This window comes from Cucumis melo, chromosome 9 (genome assembly GCF_025177605.1).
Source record: "Cucumis melo cultivar AY chromosome 9, USDA_Cmelo_AY_1.0, whole genome shotgun sequence".
In the NCBI taxonomy this organism is placed as follows: Eukaryota; Viridiplantae; Streptophyta; class Magnoliopsida; order Cucurbitales; family Cucurbitaceae; genus Cucumis; species Cucumis melo.
The window spans coordinates 18,044,617-18,051,388 of NC_066865.1; the positions used below are offsets into that span (position 1 = coordinate 18,044,617).

The 6,772-nt window shown below is 35.0% G+C and overlaps 1 long non-coding RNA gene across 2 annotated transcripts; it reads right to left on the reverse strand.

The window, feature by feature from the left end:
- Positions 1 to 1,309: 1,309 nt before the first annotated feature.
- Positions 1,310 to 3,714, reverse strand: LOC103503492 (uncharacterized). Of its 2 annotated transcripts, none has more exons than XR_007823740.1 (5): positions 3,461 to 3,714; positions 2,651 to 2,808; positions 1,962 to 2,008; positions 1,601 to 1,696; positions 1,310 to 1,519 (listed from the first exon to the last, which is right to left on the reverse strand). It is a non-coding gene; the product is annotated as an uncharacterized LOC103503492 (long non-coding RNA). The 2 variants fall into 2 exon arrangements; XR_001764881.2 differs by having other exon boundaries at positions 2,651 to 2,886; positions 3,461 to 3,713.
- Between the last annotated feature and the right edge of the window lie 3,058 nt (positions 3,715 to 6,772).

The window sequence follows — 6,772 nt, forward strand, 5'->3', positions numbered from 1 at the left end:
TCAACTTGAATCTCAAAAATGCATAAATTGTCATTTTGACTCTTAAAACAACATAAGAATACATGGTTCATTAATAATCAACGAATTAACCATAAAAACAATATATTAATAGACAAAAATATAAATTAAGACGTCGGACAAAAAATTCAAATTTGAACCAACTTTCAATTTAAATGGCTACACCAAAAATATATACAAACTTTAACTAAAATTACCATATTGAATATATAAAATTGACCAAACCGTTCATACATAAAATTAAGAGGAGTAGTGGTACACAAAATGGAAACAACTAAGTGAATGTTCACTCGATACCCTTTTTACAAGTTTCAAGATCTCAAATTCAAAGTTAAAACAATCTCAGCATCTAACACCTAAATGCAATAAACTTAACATTAGCACTTATAAACATAAGAACTAAATTAAGCAAATTAATCATACTAAATCAACCAAAATTTTACCAATGATGTTAATTATCCCTCTACCCACTCCTACACTAACATCAAATTCAATGTGAAAACTACTAATGAACTTAGGATCAAACTTTGTACTAGTATCTCCTACAATGTTACACTACATTCTCTGAAAAATTAGATTTCTTTCCAATCTTCCATCAATTCTCTTATGGATGGAAAAAAAGAAAAACGCTCTCTAAAGGTGTTGATCCTTCCCAAGGTGACCAACCAGAACCAAACTTCCTTCGCAATTTTAAATTTAAAAGAAGGAAGAGACGAAAGAATAAAATAAGACAAAAAAAGGCGTTACGGAAATTTAATGAACAAAGAAAGACTTACCAGAAAGGGATTCAAACCATAACTCAAGAGACCATAACTATTGATCTCTATAACCGGCAGACAAATGCACAGAATAAACCTTGCACTTCATACCAAATGTGTGAACTAAAAAATCCAGGGAGAAGAGGGGGTAGCTGTTCAGCTTGATTAAACTCTAATATATCTTTAGATGTGAGGTCCAAATACTAACCTTGCAAACCACTGGACATTAGGCCTAACCAGTATTCAATCACAAGTCAGATAGTATTGTTCTAACGTCTTGGAGCGTTAACAACAAAGCAAAATCCAGAAACTAATTTTCATGATTGAAGATTACATTCTACCAAAGAACCAGGTGAACTTTTTTTTTTTTTTTTTTTTTTTTTCTAAATCTTAAGGAACATTTTTCTAGGGGAAAAGACATTTTTTTCACACCTCAGAAGATCAAACTATTTCCATAATTAACAAGCATTCAAAATATGCTATACCAAAAAGAACGAATAAACAAATCATTTCTTTAATAAGAAACAGAGAGATATGAGAAATCATTTACTTGGTTTACTAGAGCAAAGATGTTATTTTGGAGTCATTCTTTACAATATACTTAACCAAAGAAGTAATTTATCTTTTAGTACAATGAGGGATGGGGGATCAAACCTCCGACCTCTACAGAGGAACTTAACTAAAGTTTGGGAATGAACCAAACCAAGAAACTTGCCCCCTCTTAAAAATCAGAGAACTGGCACCTGCATTTTTTGTTTTGAAGCTCAATAGACTAGCAATAAAATCAAGCACAAAATAAATTTGGAGGAAAATAGAACTGTTACCTTTCCTTCAATTAATTTTCCTTGGTTTTTTTTGCCATAGCTTGTTGCCAGAGGCTGTCTATCACTCTAAAGTTCTGCTATGGCGCTAATCATTTCCTGTGCAAATTATGAATTTTTACTACATATCTGAAATTAAGTAAAGCAACTATTTCCTGTGACTACACAAGTGCTATTTGCTATGATCGTAAGAAGTCACTGTGTGCATGTGTTTTCCCTTTTTAATAAGAACCACCTTATTGAGGGAAAAAAAAACGAGAATACTCGTAAAAAAGTAAATGGAATATTGATATTGGCACAATGAATTAATTGCAAGTAGAGATAGAGCATAAGTGCAAATAGATGGCAGGAAAAAAAAACTTACAGAATCTATTTTGGAACCAAAGTGCCTATGCAAAATGATATCTGCCACTGCATGGAGAACAACACAATTTACAATCATTCAGGTTGTTACATAGCATTCCTAGTCTAAGAAAATCTTTTATGCTCTACGTCAGAAATTGAAAAAGATCTTGAATAATCAGAAAGCATATAATCAAATTCCTCAAGAAGATAAGTAGTTGCAATTAAAACAAGATTGTTATTTTCAAAATCAAGCAGAGACTTTATTTAGTCTACACACAATAAGGGCATTAGTGTATTTAATATTGATGTAATTGACTCCTTAAAGCTCTGGTAGAAATATTCAGGAAGCAAAACGGTTGCTTCACCTTTCTGTCCATAAACATTATAGAAAGAGTATGATCTTCATCTCGGTCTGAGTCAAATAAGGTTGTCCATGTCAAGAATTAGATATTTAATTCCCGGCTAAAAAACAGATATTTACATGTTAAGAAAAATAATTTGAAAGAATTCTTAAGTTCAATCTTTAGCTCACGTCCTTCTCTTTAATTATTGTCCGTATACAAGAGTCTATAGAGTTTAAGGCATGTATAAAATCCAAGAAGTTTCACTCAATATGAATGCCTAGTGCTACTTCACCACTAACATTTGACATTTGCATTAGAGAGGAAAAAGCATAGTACTCGTGAACATTTAAAACTCAACATTTACCATTATGTTTGTTATGCTTTTCCTCACACATTTTGGATACGATTCGCGTCCACACCATTTACTGTGAGTTAGTTCCCATCCAGAAACTGAAACTCTAGACGACCCGATCATCTCAACATCTCCATCGAAAGAAGAGTGCAAGAGATTCTCAACAGAAACTGAAATTCTAAACCTTAGTTTTCCCATGGTGAGATTCTAAACATCTCAAAAGATACAAACCAAGTTTGAACTTTAACCTAACAAATGCATACACAAAATAAGCCACATTAATCGGTTAGGCCCATTCAAATAAAGTAGCATACAGTCTGATAAATAAGTTCTATACAACATCAACTTGCATCCGACATTGGGTTCAGAACGCGCAACAAGAACAACAGCAAAAATTAATCACCGATTAATGACATTATGTGTACACAGAAATAGAAGTTTGAAGAATAATTACGACACTAATGTTGCTCAATAACAAACAATGACGATCATCTTTAAAACATCCTTTGCATCTTCTCCAGGAAGAGTGTCTCTCATTATAAAGTACACAAACTAAGAATAATTCATTTGAAGCAATGCAAACCAACCAGAATGAATGATGACGAAAACCTAGAGATGACTAAATGAAATTCCAAACAGAACATGAACACATCCACATCCCCACCAATGCAGTTAGAAAATCAAAGAAATTAAACTTTTGCCAAAAGGGAGAACAAATGGAGAAACATAATCAAAATGCTAATGATAGTCAAAGCAAAACCCAATACAATAATTAAATCAAATAAATGAACAAATTTCTGCTACAAAAATTGGGTATATTACCATAATGAAGTTGTTCTCACAGCCAGGCTTTTTGGGAGTCAAATCGTCATGATGAACTATATCCCCGCAATCAACAGATCTAGTGGTGGTGGGGAAGTGGAGTTGAAGCGGACAAGGGAAATGAGAGAAATGGGAGAGAGGAAGCGTCGAATGAGAGGGATAAAAACAAATGGGTTTTAGGTTTCCGCTTTTTTTTTTTTTAAATAAATTTTCTTCGAGCAACCTTGATTTGCAGGCCCCATGCCCCAGGTCCTAGAATCTCATAGGTTCCTATGTACCGTAGCCTTAGTGTTTCTTTCCTTCCAAACATGATTATCCTTTTTCGTGGCCTCGAATTCTACCACTTTGCGACGATTGTTTGCGTAACTCTTCTATGCAACCTTTAAATTTTCCTTAATTATTTTTATGTTTTCTATCGTCGTCTGAACTAACTCCGGTCTATAAAGTCTCCTCTTGACAACTTCTTCCCAACAAACTAGCGTCCTGCAATGCTTTTCGTATAAGGACTCAAAGGGGGCCATTCCAATATTGGAATGATAACCGTTGTTATAAGCAAATTCAAATAAAGATAAACGCTCATCCCAACTTCTTTTGAATTGTAGAATGCAGGCCTCAACTTATCTTCCAATGTTTAAATTGTTCTTTCAGATTGACCATCTGTCTGTTAGTGGAACGCGATCCTGAAACATAACTTCTCAATTCGTCTTGCAATTTTGGTCAGAACTTGGAATGCACCACGAGTCTCGATCCGAAACTATAAACAAGGGGGTTCCATATTGGCTCATAATTTTTTCAATATACAACTTAGCCAATTTGTTCAACGGGAAGGTTTGTCTAATAGGGATGAAACACACAGTCTTGGTGAATCTATCCACAACTAGGTAACCAAACAAAGAGTCCATGATTATAAGTTCCCATTTCCATTTAAGATTTGGCAAAGGACACATCAACCCACTAGTCTTTTGTCGTTGAAGTTTGACTTGTTGGCAAATCAAACATTTGGCTACTAACTCGACTATCTTTTGCCACATGCCTCGCCATCAATAATAGACTTTCAAGTCCTGTACATCTTAGTACTTCCAAGGTGCATCGCGTATGCCGAACTATAAGCCTCCTCTAAGATACTACCCTTCAACGCCTTATTTTGTGGGATGCAAAACCTTTTGTCTTTTAACAGTGCACCATCCTTTCTAAATGTGTAGTCTGATCGCCTTTCGCATCTTACTTCCTCAGTTAACTTTCTCAACTTAGGGTCTTCAGGTTGCGATTTGGCAATTTCCTCTTCAAGTGTGGGCTTTACCTGAAAGCTTGTCATCAAGTTTCCAGTTGTTCGTACATTTAGAACTTCCTTGAAGCCCCTTAATTCTCTTAGTAGGACTATTCTCCCTCCACTATTTAAGTTCGGGCTCTTTCTGCTTAACGCGTCAACTATGATGTTGACCTTCCCTAGATGGTATATAATAGTGCAGTCATAATCTTTAATTAAGTTCTATCCAATGCCTTTGTCTTAAATTCAATTCCCTTTGGTCAAATATATATCTCAGGCTTTGATGGTCCGTGAAGATGCTACACTTTTCTTTCATTATGTAGTGTTGCCAAATTTTCAATGCATAGACAATCGCCACCAATTCTAAATCATGCATTAGGTAGTTATGCTCATGTGATTTCAATTGTCTGGACGCATAGGCTATTACCTTCCCTTTTTGCATCAAAACACATTCTAGGCCTTGATGAAACGCGTCGCAGAAGGCTTCATATTTCTCTCCTGGCGTGGGTAACGTGAGAATGAGTGCAGTAGTAAGTATGTGTTTTAGTTATTGGAAACTTCTCTCGCAATCGCATGCAACCACTTGAACTTTTTCGCTTTCTTCTTAAGTATTGTTAAAGGAAGGACTAATTTAGAAATTTCTTCCACAAATCGCTTATAGTAACCTGCCAAGCCAAGGAAGCTTCTAACTTCAGAAACTGTTTTGGGGCGTACCCAAGGTTCAATTGCCTCGACCTTTTGTGAATCCACCTTCAACCCTTCCGAGGATATAACGTGTCCAAGAAACACTACTTGGTTCATCCAGAACTTGCACTTATTGAACTTTACAAATGGTTTTTCTTCTCGCAAGGTTTGTAATACCATTCGTAGGTGATTTGTGTGTCTTTCTGCGCTTAGGGAGTAGACTAAAATGTCATCAATGAAAACAATGACAAACTGATCCAAATAGCAATGAAATAATTTGCTCGTGGGATCCATAAAAGCTACTGGGACATTGGTCAATTCAAAAGGCATCACAAAAAATTCATAATGCCCACAACGCATCTTGAATGTGGTCTTAGACACGTTTAACTCTTTAATCCTTAATTGGTGATACGCTACAAGAAAATGGAGATATCCCAATGCATTTTATAGCATCAGGATAAGAAACATCAGGAAATAGCACATACACCGACGTCGTAAGGTGTGTGTCGGTAGATTCAACACCATAAGGTGTGTGTCGGCAGTTTCAATCTTTTCTGACATCGTATTCATGATGTTGGGAATGACCAGCCAATCCCCAACGTTGTACACGTACTTATCGAGAAAAAGAAAATAATTAAATAATAATTTCCTTTTCCCCGATACCATGCATATACAAGTCGGGACTAGTGCGACTATTTCCGACGTGAAGATTAAATGCGTCGGGAAAAAGAAGACAATTAAATAATATTTTTTTTCTCGATGCCATGCATAGATACGTCGAAAATGGGTCGGTTATGTTTGATGTGGACATTTATAGCATCCGGAGAAAAGGAAACAATTAAATAATAATTTCTTTTTCTCCAACGTGATGCAATTAACGTTGGAAGTAAACGTCTGCAATGCGTTGCTAACAGCGTCGAGAATATGTGAGTTCCCCTATAAAATCCTCTTTTAGATCTGTAAATCACAGAACTGAAAGAGGAGAGAAAATAGAGAGACAAAGAGACCGAAAAGAAAAGGCTGCCAAAGCTCACTATCTCGCCGCTGCCACTCTTCATTTTGGTAAGCTTTTTAGTTATTTTTTTAGTTATTGTTTAGTTAAAGAATTAGTTTTAGATTTAGATTTTCAATTAGTTTTAGGATTTAGATTTTGAAACAGTTTTAAGATTTAGATTTTGAAATAGTTTTAGGATTTAGGTTTTGAAATATTTTTAGGATTTAATATTGAATTTGAATTTGAGAGAGAGTGTAATGTTTTAAAAATTTGAGTGAGGGGAGATTTAGATTTTGAAATGTTTTTAGGATTTAATAATGAATTTGAATTTGAGGGGGAGTGTAATGATTTTAAAATTTGGGGGAGG